The sequence below is a fragment of the Pseudophryne corroboree genome, chromosome 3 (assembly GCF_028390025.1).
Source record: "Pseudophryne corroboree isolate aPseCor3 chromosome 3, aPseCor3.hap2, whole genome shotgun sequence".
NCBI classification, from domain to species: domain Eukaryota; kingdom Metazoa; phylum Chordata; class Amphibia; order Anura; family Myobatrachidae; genus Pseudophryne; species Pseudophryne corroboree.
This window is the reverse complement of record NC_086446.1, coordinates 491579653-491597860: the sequence shown is the minus strand read 5'-3', so window position 1 is coordinate 491597860 and position 18208 is coordinate 491579653. Positions and strand designations below refer to the sequence as shown.

Here is an 18208-nt window from a genome sequence, read left to right as displayed (position 1 = left end):
GATGAATGAGTATCCTTCAAACCACCCACTCCTAGTGTTATACTAACATCTAGCTGAGACTAGATTGAATGTAGTCTATAATATGAACTGTCTCACCATAAGGGTATTCGCATGAAATATACCATAATGAGGAACAGAGCATTCATATTTATACTGTATATGCAAAGATGCATCATATTATAAGGGGTTCCAATATAGATAGTACTTCAGCTCGTATCCTGCTGTGACTGGAGCAAGCTTTTGGTACCTAGTAATTATACTATTGAATCCACTTATCTATTGTATATAACAAAAAGATATTAGTCGATTTTTTATGACATAATTGATAAGGGACAGGCACACATGTGAAGAATTATAATTTTATGGAGTGACGTGACAGTGAATGACAGAAAGAAGAGAAACAAATTGAATTAGGACAATGACTGTATCTATACTAAAGAAGATCAAATTCAATACATTCATTGAGTCCTTCTGGGGTTAGTGTTCTTAATTTATGAATCCAGTAGTTCTCCCTAAGGCAAAGTTTTCTGTATCTGTCTCCTCCCCTGACTGTGGGTTTGATATGTTCAATACCTATAAGTTGAATGCCTTCTGGGTTTTTCTGATGCTTGTTTAGAAAGTGTCTGGAGACACTATGAAATACAAAACCTTTCTGAATATTGCGTCTATGTTCTAGGAATCTGATCCTAAGTTTGCGTGTTGTCCTACCAACGTATATTAGATTGCATTTGCAAATCAATATATAGATTACAAAGGAATTATTACAGTTAATATGAGAACGAATCTCAAATTGAGACAAATCAGAAGAAGAAAAACTCTTAGAGCTGTTCTGGATGTAAGAACAGGTGATGCATTGGCTCGCACCACATTTGAAACATCCTACTACTTTAGGCAACCATTGAGTGATGTTGGCAGGAGTTCTGGTGTCCCCCGAACCTCTTTTATCTATGAATAAACTGGGGGCCAGAAGTTGCTGTAAATTATTGGATTTCTTAAATATAATTGACGGGGTATCTTTCAATTCAGTTCTAAGTACCTGGTCTGTAAGGAGAATGGGATAATTATTGCGGATAATGTTCCTAATCTTGGATGAGGAACAATTGAATTGTGACAAAAAATGAGGTTGATCTGATTGAAACTTCAAAGGGTGATGTTTAGATACCAAAATATCTCTTCTATCTAAAGCATCCACCTTATCACATGCAGTTCTAATGATACCCGCTGGATAACCTCGGTTCTGGAGTCAGGAGGAGAGTTCATCCGCTTGTAATTGGTAATCAACTCCATCACTACAGTTACGTTTAATACGTCTCAATTGTCCAAATGGGATATTGTTAAGCCATGGTTTATAGTGTGCACTATTGTAATGTATGAAGTTAAGAGTGTCGACTTCCTTACGGAACGTTTTAGTAGAAATTCTGCCATCAACTATATTAAGAGAAATATCAAGAAAAGAGATAGAAGATTGGTGCGCCGTGCCTGTGAATCCTAAATTAAACTCATTATCATTCAGTAAATCAATAAAGTGAGAAGATAAGGAAACATCACCATCAAAGATGAAAAACAGATCATCTATGTAACGGCCATTTCTGTGCACCATTAGCAGCACCACTTTTCAGCTACGGCACACGGACTTTAACATCATACGTTACAGCTGCAATTTCATATAACCCCTTGAATGATTGACACCTTGAGACAAAGTGACTGAGGAATATTTATCTTTATTGCTTTTCATTTAGTATATTAATTATGTTTTAATAAATTTGTTGATTTTATATTTGACACGTAGGCTCTCTCTACTGATTATATCACATTTATTTCTGAAATCCAGCTCAGCCGTTTTCCCCTGTTTGTACATGGAGAATATTGCCTAGTCCAATGATGTGCAGAATTAGGAGGCTAAAATGATGTCAATCATAGGCGTGCGCAGAACATTTTATTAGGGGGTGCACCATTGGAGGGGTGTTTAGCGCCACCTAGTGGGAGTGTCTAGCACCGTCTATTGGGCGTATCTAGCACCACCTATTGGGCGTGTCTACCACCACCTATTGGGCGTGTCTACCACCACCTACTGGCACTTAATGTAATATAAATCACATACCACAAGGGGTGTGGCCACTGCAAACAGGGATGTGTCAACATGACGTGTCAACATGACACGCCAACTGTTTCTAATCACTCTGGGAGCGTTCCTTTCCATTATATATGCACCTTACCTATATGGTGGTTTCTCAGAATGGGGATCCTCTGAAGAAATGTCCTGCCTGGGCAGACAGCATCTTCAGTCGGTAATCACTATTCAAGTAGGATATCACATGGTCCGGAAGAGGCCTGTTTGTGTAGGAATATAACCAATATCATCATCATGTCACAGAGGTTCAACCAGACTTGTGTCACCTACTGCCCTCTGCATCTCTCAGCTACACCATCATCTCCTCCCTGTGTCTCTCAGCCACACCATCATCTCCTCCCTGTGTCTCTCAGCCAGACCCTTATCTCCCGCCTGCATCTCTCAGCCACACCATCTCCTCCCCTCCCTTCCCTGCATCGTCTCTCACCCCAACCATCATCTCCTCCATGCGTTATCTCTCATCCACATTTATCTCCTGCCTGCGTTTCCCTGCCACAAATCTATCACAATCCACCTCACTTTGTGTCTCTGAGTCTGCCCCCTTCACTGTGTTCCCCTCAGCCTCCCACCCTTCACTGTCTCTCAGATTGCCCTCTTTACTCTGTTTTTCAGCCTCCACCTCCCTTCATTCTGTGTCTAATGCCACTTACTGACAGTGCCCACAGTAGTTGTGCCCCTTACACAATGCTCCCAGTGGTAGTGCCCCTTACACAATGCCCCCAGTAGTAGTGCCCCTTACACAGTGCCCATGGTAGTAGTGCCCTTGCAAAAAGAGTTTGTGCAGTTTCTAAGTAGGTCCTGACATACTCACTGGCTGCGATGTCTTCAGCATGACTGGTCACTGAGTTGACGTCAGACACACGCCCTGCCAACACCTGGACATGCCTGCATTGGATTCACCACTCCCAGAGAATGGTGAGTATCCGTACTAGTGATGAGCGGGTTCTGTTTCTCGGAAACCGAACCCCCCCGAACTTCACGCTTTTTACACGGGTCCGAGGCAGACTCGGATCTTCCCGCCTTGCTCGGTTAACCCGAGCGCGCCCGAACGTCATCATCCCGCTGTCGGATTCTCGCGAGGCTCGGATTCTATCGCGAGACTCGGATTCTATATAAGGAGCTGCGCGTCGCCGCCATTTTCACACGTGCATTGAGATTGATAGCGAGAGGACGTGGCTGGCGTCCTCTCCGTTTAGATAGAGAGTGAGACACTTGATTTACTGGAGCATTAGGAGTACTCAGAGAGTGCAGAGTTTTGCTGATAGTTATACTAGTGACCACCAGTTTTATTTATTATTTAATATAATCCGTTCTCTGCCTGAAAAAAAACGATACACAGTCACATACCATATCTGTGCTCAGCCTCAGTGTGCTGCATGATAATATCATCTATGTATATCTGACTGTGCTGAGTAGTGCTCACTGCTCACACAGCTTAATTGTGGGGGAGACTGGGGAGCAGTTATAGCAGGAGTACATATTTAACAGTGCACACTTTTGCTGCCAGAGTGCCAGTGTGACTGACCAGCAGTGACCACCAGTATATTGTCTGCCTGAAAAAGTTAAACACTCGTGTGGTGTTTTTTTTTTTTAAGACAGTGTCCAGCAGGTCCGTCATTCATTATATGTCTATCTTCTTCATACTGTAGCTACCTCTGTGTCGGCAGTCGCTCGTCCATAATTGTATACCTACCTGTGGTGGGTTTTTTTTTTCTATCTTCTTCATACTAGTAGTTTAGGAGTCTGCAGTGCTGACAGTGTCCAGCAGGTCCGTCATTATACAATATATACCTGTCCTGCAGTAGTGATATATATATATTTTTTATATCATTATCATCCAGTCTATACTAGCAGACGCAGTACGGTAGTCCACGGCTGTAGCTACCTCTGTGTCGGCAGTCGCTCGTCCATAATTGTATACCTACCTGTGGTGGTTGTTTTTTTTTCTATCTTCTTCATACTAGTAGTTTAGGAGTCTGCAGTGCTGACAGTGTCCAGTAGGTCCGTCATTATACAATATATACCTGTCCTGCAGTAGTGATATATATATATTTTTTATATCATTATCATCCAGTCTATACTAGCAGACGCAGTACGGTAGTCCACGGCAGTAGCTACCTCTGTGTCGGCAGTCACTCGTCCATAATTGTATACCTACCTGTGGTGGTTTTTTTTTTTTCTATCTTCTTCATACTAGTAGTTTAGGAGTCTGCAGTGCTGACAGTGTCCAGCAGGTCCATCATTATACAATATATACCTGTCCTGCAGTAGTGATATATATATATATTTTTATATCATTATCATCCAGTCTATACTAGCAGACGCAGTACGGTAGTCCACGGCTGTAGCTACCTCTGTGTCGGCAGTCGCTCGTCCATAATTGTATACCTACCTGTGGTGGTTTTTTTTTTCTATCTTCTTCATACTAGTAGTTTAGGAGTCTGCAGTGCTGACAGTGTCCAGCAGGTCCGTCATTATACAATATATACCTGTCCTGCAGTAGTGATATATATATATTTTTTATATCATTATCATCCAGTCTATACTAGCAGACGCAGTACGGTAGTCCACGGCTGTAGCTACCTCTGTGTCGGCAGTCGCTCGTCCATAATTGTATACCTACCTGTGGTGTTTTTTTTTTTTTTCTATCTTCTTCATACTAGTAGTTTAGGAGTCTGCAGTGCTGACAGTGTCCAGCAGGTCCGTCATTATACAATATATACCTGTCCTGCAGTAGTGATATATATATATTTTTTATATCATTATCATCCAGTCTATACTAGCAGACGCAGTATGGTAGTCCACGGCTGTAGCTACCTCTGTGTCGGCAGTCGCTCGTCATCCATAAGTATACTAGTATCCATCCATCTCCATTGTTTACCTGAGGTGCCTTTTAGTTGTGCCTATTAAAATATGGAGAACAAAAATGTTGAGGTTCCAAAAATAGGGAAAGATCAAGATCCACTTCCACCTCGTGCTGAAGCTGCTGCCATTAGTCATGGCCGAGACGATGAAATGCCATCAACGTCGTCTGCCAAGGCCGATGCCCAATGTCATAGTACAGAGCATGTAAAATCCAAAACACCAAATATCAGTAAAAAAAGGACTCGAAAATCTAAAATAAAATCGTCGGAGGAGAAGCGTAAACTTGCCAATATGCCATTTACCACACGGAGTGGCAAGGAACGGCTGAGGCCCTGGCCTATGTTCATGGCTAGTGGTTCAGCTTCACATGAGGATGGAAGCACTCAGCCTCTCGCTAGAAAAATGAAAAGACTTAAGCTGGCAAAAGCACAGCAAAGAACTGTGCATTCTTCGAAATCACAAATCCACAAGGAGAGTCCAATTGTGTCGATTGCGATGCCTGACCTTCCCAACACTGGCCGTGAAGAGCATGCGCCTTCCACCATTTGCACGCCCCCTGCAAGTGCTGGAAGGAGCCCCCGCAGTCCAGTTCCTGATAGTCAGATTGAAGATGTCAGTGTTGAAGTACACCAGGATGAGGAGGATATGGGTGTTGCTGGCGCTGGGGAGGAAATTGACAAGGAGGATTCTGATGGTGAGGTGGTTTGTTTAAGTCAGGCACCCGGGGAGACACCTGTTGTCCGTGGGAGGAATATGGCCATTGACATGCCTGGTGAAAATACCAAAAAAATCAGCTCTTCAGTGTGGAAGTATTTCAACAGAAATGCGGACAACATTTGTCAAGCCGTGTGTTGCCTTTGTCAAGCTGTAATAAGTAGGGGTAAGGACGTTAACCACCTCGGAACATCCTCCCTTATACGTCACCTGCAGCGCATTCATCATAAGTCAGTGACAAGTTCAAAAACTTTGGGCAACAGCGGAAGCAGTCCACTGACCAGTAAATCCCTTCCTCTTGTAACCAAGCTCACGCAAACCACCCCACCAACTCCCTCAGTGTCAATTTCCTCCTTCCCCAGGAATGCCAATAGTCCTGCAGGCCATGTCACTGGCAATTCTGACGAGTCCTCTCCTGCCTGGGATTCCTCCGATGCATCCTTGCGTGTAACGCCTACTGCTGCTGGCGCTGCTGTTGTTGCTGCTGGGAGTCGATGGTCATCCCAGAGGGGAAGTCGTAAGACCACTTTTACTACTTCCACCAAGCAATTGACTGTCCAACAGTCCTTTGCGAGGAAGATGAAATATCACAGCAGTCATCCTGCTGCAAAGCGGATAACTGAGGCCTTGGCATCCTGGGCGGTGAGAAACGTGGTTCCGGTATCCATCATTACTGCAGAGCCAACTAGAGACTTGTTGGAGGTACTGTGTCCCCGGTACCAAATACCATCTAGGTTCCATTTCTCTAGGCAGGCGATACCGAAAATGTACACAGACCTCAGAAAAAGACTCACCAGTGTCCTAAAAAATGCAGTTGTACCCAATGTCCACTTAACCACGGACATGTGGACAAGTGGAGCAGGGCAGACTCAGGACTATATGACTGTGACAGCCCACTGGGTAGATGTATTGACTCCCGCCGCAAGAACAGCAGCGGCGGCACCAGTAGCAGCATCTCGCAAACGCCAACTCTTTCCTAGGCAGGCTACGCTTTGTATCACCGCTTTCCAGAATACGCACACAGCTGAAAACCTCTTACGGCAACTGAGGAAGATCATCGCAGAATGGCTTACCCCAATTGGACTCTCCTGTGGATTTGTGGCATCGGACAACGCCAGCAATATTGTGTGTGCATTAAATCTGGGCAAATTCCAGCACGTCCCATGTTTTGCACATACCTTGAATTTGGTGGTGCAGAATTATTTAAAAAAAGACAGGGGCGTGCAAGAGATGCTGTCGGTGGCCAGAAGAATTGCGGCACACTTTCGGCGTACAGGCACCACGTACAGAAGACTGGAGCACCACCAAAAATGCCTGAACCTGCCCTGCGATCATCTGAAGCAAGAAGTGGTAACGAGGTGGAATTCAACCCTCTATATGCTTCAGAGGTTGGAGGAGAAGCAAAAGGCCATTCAAGCCTATACAACTGAGCACGATATAGGAGGTGGAATGCACCTGTCTCAAGCGCAGTGGAGAATGATTTCAACGTTGTGCAAGGTTCTGCAACCTTTTGAACTTGCCACACGTGAAGTCAGTTCAGACACTGCCAGCCTGAGTCAGGTCATTCCCCTCATCAGGCTTTTGCAGAAGAAGCTGGAGACATTGAAGGAGGAGCTAACACAGAGCGATTCCGCTAGGCATGTGGGACTTGTGGATGGAGCCCTTAATTCGCTTAACAAGGATTCACGGGTGGTCAATCTGTTGAAATCAGAGCACTACATTTTGGCCACCGTGCTCGATCCTAGATTTAAAACCTACCTTGGATCTCTCTTTCCGGCAGACACAAGTCTGCTGGGGTTCAAAGAACTGCTGGTGAGAAAATTGTCAAGTCAAGCGGAACGCGACCTGTCAACATCTCCTCCTTCACATTCTCCCGCAACTGGGGGTGCGAGGAAAAGGCTCAGAATTCCGAGCCCACCCGCTGGCGGTGATGCAGGGCAGTCTGGAGCGACTGCTGATGCTGACATCTGGTCCGGACTGAAGGACCTGACAACGATTACGGACATGTCGTCTACTGTCACTGCATATGATTCTCTCCCCATTGAAAGAATGGTGGAGGATTATATGAGTGACCGCATCCAAGTAGGCACGTCAGACAGTCCGTACTTATACTGGCAGGAAAAAGAGGCAATTTGGAGGCCCTTGCACAAACTGGCTTTATTCTACCTAAGTTGCCCTCCCACAAGTGTGTACTCCGAAAGAGTGTTTAGTGCCGCCGCTCACCTTGTCAGCAATCGGCGTACGAGGTTACATCCAGAAAATGTGGAGAAGATGATGTTCATTAAAATTAATTATAATCAATTCCTCCGTGGAGACATTCACCAGCAGCAATTGCCTCTACAAAGTACACAGGGAGCTGAGATGGTGGATTCCAGTGGGGAAGAATTGATAATCTGTGAGGAGGGGGATGCCGATGTACACGGTGATATATCGGAGGATGATGATGAGGTGGACATCTTGCCAGTTTGTGCAAGGAGAGATTAATTGCTTCTTTTTTGGTGGGGGTCCAAACCAACCCATCATTTCAGTCACAGTCGTGTGGCAGACCCTGTCACTGAAATGATGGGTTGGTTAAAGTGTGCATGTCCTGTTTATACAACATAAGGGTGGGTGGGAGGGCCCAAGGACAATTCCATCTTGCACCTCTTTTTTCTTTCATTTTTCTTTGCGTCATGTGCTGTTTGGGGAGTAGTTTTTGGAAGGGCCATCCTGCGTGACACTGCAGTGCCACTCCTAGATGGGCCAGGTGTTTGTGTCGGCCACTTGGGTCGCTTATCTTAGTCACACAGCTACCTCATTGCGCCTCTTTTTTTCTTTGCGTCATGTGCTGTTTGGGGGGTGTTTTTTGGAAGGGCCATCCTGCGTGACACTGCAGTGCCACTCCTAGATGGGCCAGGTGTTTGTGTCGGCCATTAGGGTCGCTTAGCTTACTCACAACAGCTACCTCATTGCGCCTCTTTTTTTTCTTCTTTGCGTCATGTGCTGTTTGGGGGGTGTTTTTTGGAAGGGCCATCCTGCGTGACACTGCAGTGCCACTCCTAGATGGGCCAGGTGTTTGTGTCGGCCACTTGGGTCGCTGAGCTTAGTCATCCAGCGACCTCGGTGCAAATTTTAGGACTAAAAATAATATTGTGAGGTGTGAGGTGTTCAGAATAGACTGAAAATGAGTGGAAATTATGGTTATTGAGGTTAATAATACTTTGGGATCAAAATGACCCCCAAATTCTATGATTTAAGCTATTTTTTAGGGTTTTTTGAAAAAAACACCCGAATCCAAAACACACCCGAATCCGACAAAAAAAATTCGGTGAGGTTTTGCCAAAACGCGTTCGAACCCAAAACACGGCCGCGGAACCGAACCCAAAACCAAAACACAAAACCCGAAAAATTTCCGGTGCTCATCACTAATCCGTACCTGGAACGCCTCCCGCCTGTCTGTCTACTTGCAATCGCCACTGCGATCAATTTTCTCGCTGGCGGTGTTGCGGCCCGGTCGCAGCAATGATGCTCCAGCGCAATGCGTCGACCGCGCATGCGGATTTCTGACCCGTTTGCACCGCAGCGAAGAACCGCTGCATGTGAATGGGTCGGAATGACCCCCATAGTAGTAGTGACCGTTACACAATGCCCATAGTAGCAGTGACCCTTAAATAATGCCTATAGTTCTGCCCATTACACAATGCCCATAGTAGTAGTGCCCATTACACAATGCCCATAGTAGTAGTGACCCTTACACAATGCCTGTAGTTCTGCCCATTACACAATGCCCATAGAAGTAGTGTCATACACAATGCCTATAGTAGTAGTGCCAGTTACACAATGCCCAATAGTAGTAATGCCAGTTACACAATGCCCATAGTAGTCGTGCCCCTTACACAATGGCCATGGTAGTCGTGCCCCTTACACAATGCCCAATAGTAGTAGTGCCAGTTACACAATGCCCAATAGTAGTAATGCCAGTTACACAATGCCCATAGTTGTAATGCCAGTTACACATGCCCATAGTAGTAGTGCCCCCTACACAATGTCCAAAAGTAGTAGTGCCAGTTACACAATGCCCAATAGTAATAGTGCCAGTTACACAATGCCCAAAAGTAGTAGTGCCAGTTACACAATGCCCAATAGTAATAGTGCCAGTTACACAATGCCCAATAGTAATAGTGCCAGTTACACAATGCCCATAGTAGTAGTGACAGTTACACATGCCCATAGTAATAGTGCCAGTTACACATGCCCATGGTAGTAGTGCCCCCTACACAATGCCCAAAAGTAGTAGTGCCAGTCTATGTACTGTATATACTTGTATTCCGAATCCAATCTATAGTAAAATTTTATATGGCATAATTCAATTAGCAGCGGTAGATTACTGCCTCACATATGCAAAAATGCAATGCAGCACATGTGCAAGCTGGCACTTGTAGTACCATTACAGCACGTACGTATCGTTGGTGAAAGAGATCACATGGTTCTCTACCTACAGTCAACTCTGAATAGCTTGCATTTCTGCCTACACATCAACAACACGGATCTCTACCTATGATCAACTCTGAATAGTCTGCATTTCTGACTAGGGGGGTAATTCCAAGTTGATCGCAGCAGGAATTTTTTTTAGCAGTTGGGCAAAACCATGTGCACTGCAGGGGGGGTGCAGATATAACATGTGCAGAGAGAGTTAGATTTGGGTGGGTTATTTTGTTTCTGTGCAGAGTAAATACTGACTGCTTTATCTTTACACTGCAATTTAGATTGCAGATTGAACTCACCACACCCAAATCTATCTCTCTCTGCACGTTATATCTGCCTCCCCTGCAGTGCAAATGGTTTTGCCCAATTGCTAACAATCTTGCTGCTGCGATCAACTCAGAATTACCCCCTATATTCCAACAACACACTTAGTCTAAGTGCAAACACCCACTTACACCCACTCAGAAACAATTGGAGACACGGCTGAAATACGTATGATTCAAATCTGCATACAGTATACTCAGTGTTCATTCGCATTCCTAAAATGGCTTAACGTACAACTCTGAATGAGCCCCCAAATGTCTGATTGATGATTGAACCTGCATCTCTATGAAAGATATGCATGTATTTCTTGAAATTATTGCAATAGCTTTATATAAGGAGCTTATTGGGTTTGATAACCCACGCTGTGAGCCATGAAATTAATCACTTGTTGGAAATGTTTCTTTCACTAGAAATCAACCTAAACTGTAGATTTAAGTTGAGCAAAACTTTATTGTCATAGCCAGGCGTTACTCTCATACTTCAGGAATGTGAGATGAAAGTCTTATATTAACAAGGAGAGCGGTCATGTAGAAGGAAACATTCCACACAAAACACAAAGAACTAAGCAGCTTTCCAAAACCTACTCAACAGCTGGTCTAACCAATTCAAAGTCAATCAAATTTCTTGATTAAAGTTTGTAAACTACGGACCTCATCTCCTTTCTTTAGAAATGTATCTGGACTTCCTTATCTGGTATACCACTGTTTGCATGTACCACAATCTTACCAAAATTATTTCACTGAAATGGTAGTGGACAAGTGGAATAGCCTCCTAGCAGAGGTGGTAGGGGAAGAGGTGGTAGAGGCTAAGAGCAATTTAAAAATGCATGGGATAGACATAAGATTATCCTTACAAAGAAATAAAGGTCAAATAGGGTGTAAGGTACCAATATGGTTAAAAAAGGGGCAGACTAGATGGACCAAGTGCAGAGGTGTCACTGGGTGTAGTGACAACCGCTGTGCAATCATGATCTCCCCGCACGTCAGAGGCGGGCTCACAGTGAAAAGGGGTGTGGCCATGTATAGAGGGGGCATGGGTGTATGTAGAGAGGCGTGGCCTAATGAGGATCCTGAGATCGTCACTCCGGGGGCATGCCCAGCAGCTCCAGAGATGCTGGGCTGTACTGGGCTGCCCCAGGAGACAGTCTTCCTGGAATGACAGCTCCTTTTCTCTGACAGGAGCCGGGTGCTGTAGGAGACTTTCACATTGCAGCACCCAGCTTCTGTCACTGTGGAGAAGTCAACATTTTGGTTTCACCTTCTCCAAGGATGACACCCAGGTGCGGGCCGCACCCCCCTTGTGACGCCACTGGCCAAGTGGTTCTTATTTGCTGTCAAATTCTAGGTGTCTATGTTAAGGACAGATAGGGCCTGATTCAGAGATGATCTCTATTCTTTTTGCTATCTTTGGACGCAGTAGAGAATAGAAAATATTTTAATGCTGCAGGAAACAACTAAAGATAAAAGATGCCTTCTACCAACATTGCAGATCAAAGACGATGGTTGCACCATTTGGCCATCTCAGTAAGCCTCAGCTCAGCCGGGGCCAGAAAGTCTGCATCCAAAAGTGCAGACCACAAGCTCGGCACACCTACAAAACATGAAGCAATATGCCCCCATTTTATAGAATGATTCCTGTTGCTGCCCCACAAACACCTGCTGCAACTAAGGGGGGATTGTGAGCGATCTAGAAAAAGGAGACCAGCACATGATCAGTACAGATCATGCTCAAGCATCGATCTCTAACAATCCGAGATGAACACAAATTATTTGGGGTTTCCTAATAAATACTGCTCATTGGAACCATGAGCACTGTCCTCCTGAACCCCGACAGGTGGGTGAGCGCAAATGAGCCCCTTGTGGGCTGTGCACACCACGCTATCTATTCTCCCTCCAGGGGGGTCGTGGACCCCCAAGAGGGAGAAAAGGTGTCGGTATGCCAACTGTTGGGATTCCGTTACCGTTATATACTGTGTGCCGGGATCCCGACAGCCGGCAAACTGAAGACCACCCGTAATATCAACCCCTGCACACAGATCATTTTCAACAGGTTATGGGACCAGGCACACAAAGTTTAAGTGCACAAGCCCAAATGCCCAGACCAGCATACAGACACTTTAAGCACATGTATAGTGCAGACTGCCATAGAGCACAGAAGCTAGTCAGTACAAGGAAGCTGCATAGAACACAAAATGAAGACAGCACAGTGTGTCAGCACAGAAGCTAGTCAGTACACAGAAATTGCACAGAACACAGGCCCTCATTCCGAGTTGTTCGCTCGGAGATTTTCATCGCATCGCAGTGAGAATTCTCTTAGTGCGCATGCGCAATGTTCGCACTGCGACTGCGCCAAGTAACTTTACTATGAAGAAAGTAAGTTTACTCACGGCTTTTTCATCGCTCCGACGTTCGCATTGTGATTGACAGGAAATGGGTGTTACTGGGCGGATGCACGGCGTTTTAGGGGCGTGTGGCTGGAAACGCTACCGTTTCCGGAGAAAACGCAGGAGTGGCCGGGGAAACGGTGGGAGTGCCTGGGCGAACGCTGTGTGTGTTTATGACGTCAGCCAGGACCGAAAAGCACTGAACTGATCGCACAGGCAGAGTAAGTCTGAAGCTACTCAAAAACTGCTAACTCGTTTGTAATCGCAATATTGCGCATACATCGGTCGCACATTTAAGAAGCTAAGATTCACTCCCAGTAGGCGGCGGCTTAGCGTGTGTAACTCTGCTACATTCGCCTTGCGAGCGATCAACTCGGAATGAGGGCCACAGAGTGAAGGCAATAGAGTGTAGAGAGGGCTATGGACACTATTGGCTTGAGTGTGGAGCAACATGTGCACTGTATTATACTGTATATGGGCAGAGCCGGATTAAGACCATGGGGGGCCCGGGGCACTTAAGAGAGTGGGGCCCCTAATAGAGAAGGCAGAATATATATATATATATATATTTGCCTCCCCAAGCAGCACACGGCGGACCTCCTGCCCTGCACTCCTGTCCCCTCTGCAGCAGCGGGCGCACAGACAGGACAGCTGAGCTGAGTGACGGCTCAGCTGTCCAATAAAGTATGAATGAAGCAGCCTGCCGCTCAGTCATTGGCTGGGCACGCAGGCTGTTTCATTGATACATTATTGGATAGATGAGCCAGGGGCAAACGCAGGATTTTTGCAGCGGGGTTTCCAAAATAATAATAATAAAAAATTATATATATATATATATATATATATATATAATATGTGTGTGTGTACCCTGAAGAAGGGTGTTAATCGATGGATGATTCACAGACAGAGGAGTGCCATCATTGATTTTTTTATATACAGTATATATATATATATATATATATATATATATATATATATATATATATATATATACAGCTATATAGATATGGCACACATGTATGTCTGACACACGCATACAGCTGTATATTTAGCACACATGTATGTTATAAACACACACACAGCAATATATGGCACAAATGTATGTCACACACACACACACACACACCACAGTTACAGTATATAGCACACATGTATGACACACACACACACATACACACACACACACACACACACACACACACAACGCAGTTACAGTATATAGCACACATGTATGACACACACACACACAACGCAGTTACAGTATATAGCACACATGTATGACACACACACACCACGCAGTTACAGTATATAGCACACATGTATGACACACACACACACCACAGTTACAGTATATAGCACACATGTATGTCAAACACACACACCACAGTTACAGTATATAGCACACATGCATGTCTCACACACACACACACACACACACACACACACACTATATAGCACACATGCATGTCTCACTCACACTCACACACAGTTACAGTATATAGCACATTAACACTGTCACACACACACCTTTTTCACAATAAAATAAAACAGCCATGTAAAGCAAGAAAATAGTAAATAAGCACCCATTATTTATAAAAGCCCCCCCCCCCCCCCCCCCATATACCCAGGAATGCGAGTCACAGTCAGACACACTCCTGCAGATGGGATTACGGAGTACTGACCCAGCCAACATCAAAGTCACCCACACATCACTCTTCCAGCCTGGCTCCCCCGAAAGAGACACAAACCTTTTGGCTTCTGCAGTCCGTGCCACTCCGTGGAGCCTCACATCCGTACAGCCTAACCAGCTCTCCCCAAGGGAACTTCCTGAGAGGAGCTCCCTCTACTGGTCATTCAGGCAGCCTCCAGCGCTCAGAAAATATGTGGAGACAGCTGCCGCGTTCTACACACACCCTGCGGAGCTCCTCCATCTCCATAAAAAAAAAACTAAATGTATCGGTAAGTTGTGCGATAGATCGGTGGGCTGGGGGGGTTTCCAGGTACTCTGAAACCCCCCCTGCGTGCATGTATGAGCTGAGCCGTCGCTCAGCTCAGCTGTCCTGTCTGTGCGCAGCTGCTGCAGTGAGGACGGGAGCCGGGGAGCACAGCACCGCAGATCGGATCGGAAGAGAGATCTGATCTGCGGTGTGGCAGGGGGCCCTTTTGGAAAGGGGGGCCCGGGGTACGTATCCCCCGGGCCCCCCCCCTTAATCCGGCTCTGTATATGGGAAGACCTCAACTAAAAGACATGTGGACAGCTATACAGACAATGAACTAAGATAAAGATCTCATGAACAGAATACATTTTAGATGTGTATGAGGGTGTAGCTATTAAATGAGACTGATGCTATAATGTATGCATATTAAGTACATTTTAACTCAGTTCCCCTTCTATATACTCCCCTTCTGCATCCACATCTGTTGCATTCTTATTTTTCCATTCGACAAAGCCATGCTGTAGCTCATTATGTGTCATCTGTCTCAACAGCTCCATCAGTTTCTTCTTTACTTCAGTAACTACTGCAAAACAGGTTCCCCTGAGTACAGATTTGACTTTAGGGAAAAGAAAGAAGTCACATTGTGCTAGGTCTGGTGAGTATGGATGGTGTTCTAGCACTGCAATCTGTTTCTTGGCCAAAAACTGATTCACAGAGAGAGCTGTGTAGGCCTTCTGGTACCCAGAGTCTGCCAAAAAAAACACCCTTGATATCAAAGAAAACAATTAACATGGCATTGAATTTGGATTTGCTTTGATGTGCTTTCTTCCTTCTTGATGATGATGGTGGTTTCCAGTGCATGACACTTGCATTTTGTCTCAGGGTCGTACTGGAAGAGCCATGTTTAATCACAAGTAATAACTGAATAAGCTTGAATATTTTTCCAAAAATGTCTGTATAAATTTGCTTTTGAATTTCTTTTTGCTCAGCAGTGAGAAGCCTTGGAACTATTTTAGCACACACTTTTGTCATCTTAAGATCGTGATGCAAAACTTGCCTAACAGTTTCTATGTTGATGTTCCCCCACTCCCTTTTACCTCATGCAGTATGGTTTATATTTTACAAGTATACTCTTGTTATTTAATAGCCACACCTCATCTTGTATAACACAAAATTGAATGAATAGATGATGAAGAGATCGCTACAGCAATGTTATAAAACTCAATGCCTGAATTTGATTTCTTACTTGTGGTGTTTGAAGCAAAGCTAATTACAGACAAAATCATAGTGAAATTATTACAATTCCAAGAATGTGTACACTGTGATTCAAATACTGATACTACTGCAACTCATTAACCAACTGTGAGCCTATCACCATCAATGGGATTGGAAACTGCTCCTGCAGATAAAGTCACCTTGACTCTCTCTCTATACTGCGCCGTGGCACCAGCCATGAACACTGCTTCTCTGCTTCACTGGGGGGGAGGTAACTGGCCTGTACCTAGCAGTGTGAGGACGCTCTGTGACCCACCCCACTCGTCTGCCCTGATTGCAGATGCGGCTGTCACGAGCACCTGACATGGCCTCCCAGATACTGGCTATCACCCCCCTGTCCTCACCGCGTTTCAGCGTCCTTACCTGGCTGCAGCTCCGCCGCCTGGATGCCATCCTTGGGGAGAGTGTGACCATAAACAGCCGCCTCCGGCACCTGGTAAGATGTGTCTGTGTTGCTCAGTGCTTGGTCAGGGGATGGAGTAACTTGCGCTAACACATGGTGCTGTGTCAGAATGGTGCTCCCATCCCCACTGCAGCCACACATGTGGTGTAGAGGTCGTGTCTCAGGCTGTACCCTCAGTAGTGGCAGCACTGTCACTGTGCACCTGCACCTCTGCGCCGGTATAATTGGGATTTTCTTCTCCCATTACATGACACATTGCCATGATCACAATATATATATATATCTAGACTGCAGAGCTATGTAAAATGTAAAAAACAAAAAGTTTTATTTATATACAGTATATTTGAAGGGGCAGGTTCTAAAGTGGAAATAAGTCTGAAGTTTTACTCTTTCCAACATGTACATTTTCAGGTTCACACAAACCGAAGCACAGACTGATTTTTTAGGGACAGATCCAAGGGACAGACAGCAGGTGCATTTGTTCAAGTACAGGAGTCTTTGTAGTTTATAAATGAGCCTTACTGAGTCTATAACATCTCCCTGTCACTCCTGCCTCAGTCACCCACTATCTTCCTGTCACCCCTGACTCAGTCACCCACTATCTCCCTGTCACTCCTACCTCAGTCACCCACTATCTCCCTGTCACTCCTGCCTCAGTCACCAACTATCTCCCTGTCACTCCTGCCTCAGTCACCCACTATCTCCCTGTCACCCCTGCCTCAGTCACTTTCTCCCTGTCACTCCTGCCTCAGTCACCCACTATCTCCCTGTCACTCCTGCCTCAGTCACCAACTATCTCCCTGTCACCCCTGCCTCAGTCATCCACTATGTCACTGTCACCCCTGCCTCAGTCACCCACTATCTCCCTGTCACCCCTGCCTCAGTCACCCACTATCTCCCAGTCACCCCTGCCTCAGTCACCCACTATCTCCTTGTCACCCCTGCCTCAGTCACCAACTATCTCCCTGTCACTCCTGCCTCGATCACCAACTATCTCCCTGTCACCTCTGTCTCAGTCACCAACTACCTCCCTGTCACCCCTGCCTCAGTCACCCACTATCTCCCTGTCACTCCTGCCTCAGTAACCCACTCTCTCCCTGTCACTGCTCCCTCAGTCACCCACTATCTCTCTGTAACCCCTGCCTCAGTCATCCACTATCTCCCTGTCACCCCTGCCTCAGTCGCCCACTATTTCCCTGTCACCCCTGCCTCAGTCGCCCACTATTTCCCTGTCACACCTGCCTCACCAGTTACCTACTATCTCCCTGTCACCCATTATCACCCTGTACCATGGGGAGAACAATTGTGCAGCCACACCCCTTTCTTGTAAGACAACACCCCTTTTTGTGGCACACCTTTAGAAAATGTATCCCATCAAGGGGTGCCAAAATTGATTTTTGCTTACTAAAATCCTTGATACACAGCACCATTACGCAATGTTGACAACTGAATAACAGTCATTGGAACTGTGGCACAGAAGTTTTGGCCACCTTGTATTCTATAGAATTCAAAAGATACAGAAAGGTATAGTCACAGGAATGTCATACCCCTTTTCCACTAGCTTTTTAAAACACAGGTAAATGCGCAGGGGCACGTATTTACCTGTGTTTCTCCCTGGTGGAAAAGGGTCCCCTGGCAAATTCCCGAACACGTGTTCAACCCGGCTACCTGTCTAGTGTGAACGGGAGCCGTGTCGAGGCGACACAGCTCCC

General features: G+C 45.6%; 1 long non-coding RNA gene across 1 annotated transcript in view; it reads right to left on the bottom strand.

The window, feature by feature from the left end:
• The window catches only part of LOC135057935 (uncharacterized), a 79541-nt gene extending 64718 nt beyond the window's left edge, over window positions 1-14823 (bottom strand). Inside the window, exons 1-2 of the long non-coding RNA XR_010244473.1 lie at window positions 14630-14823; window positions 2217-2331 (exon numbers count right to left, since the gene is read on the bottom strand). This is a non-coding gene — a long non-coding RNA (uncharacterized LOC135057935). The remainder of the gene's footprint in view (window positions 1-2216; window positions 2332-14629) is intronic.
• Window positions 14824-18208: the final 3385 nt, after the last annotated feature.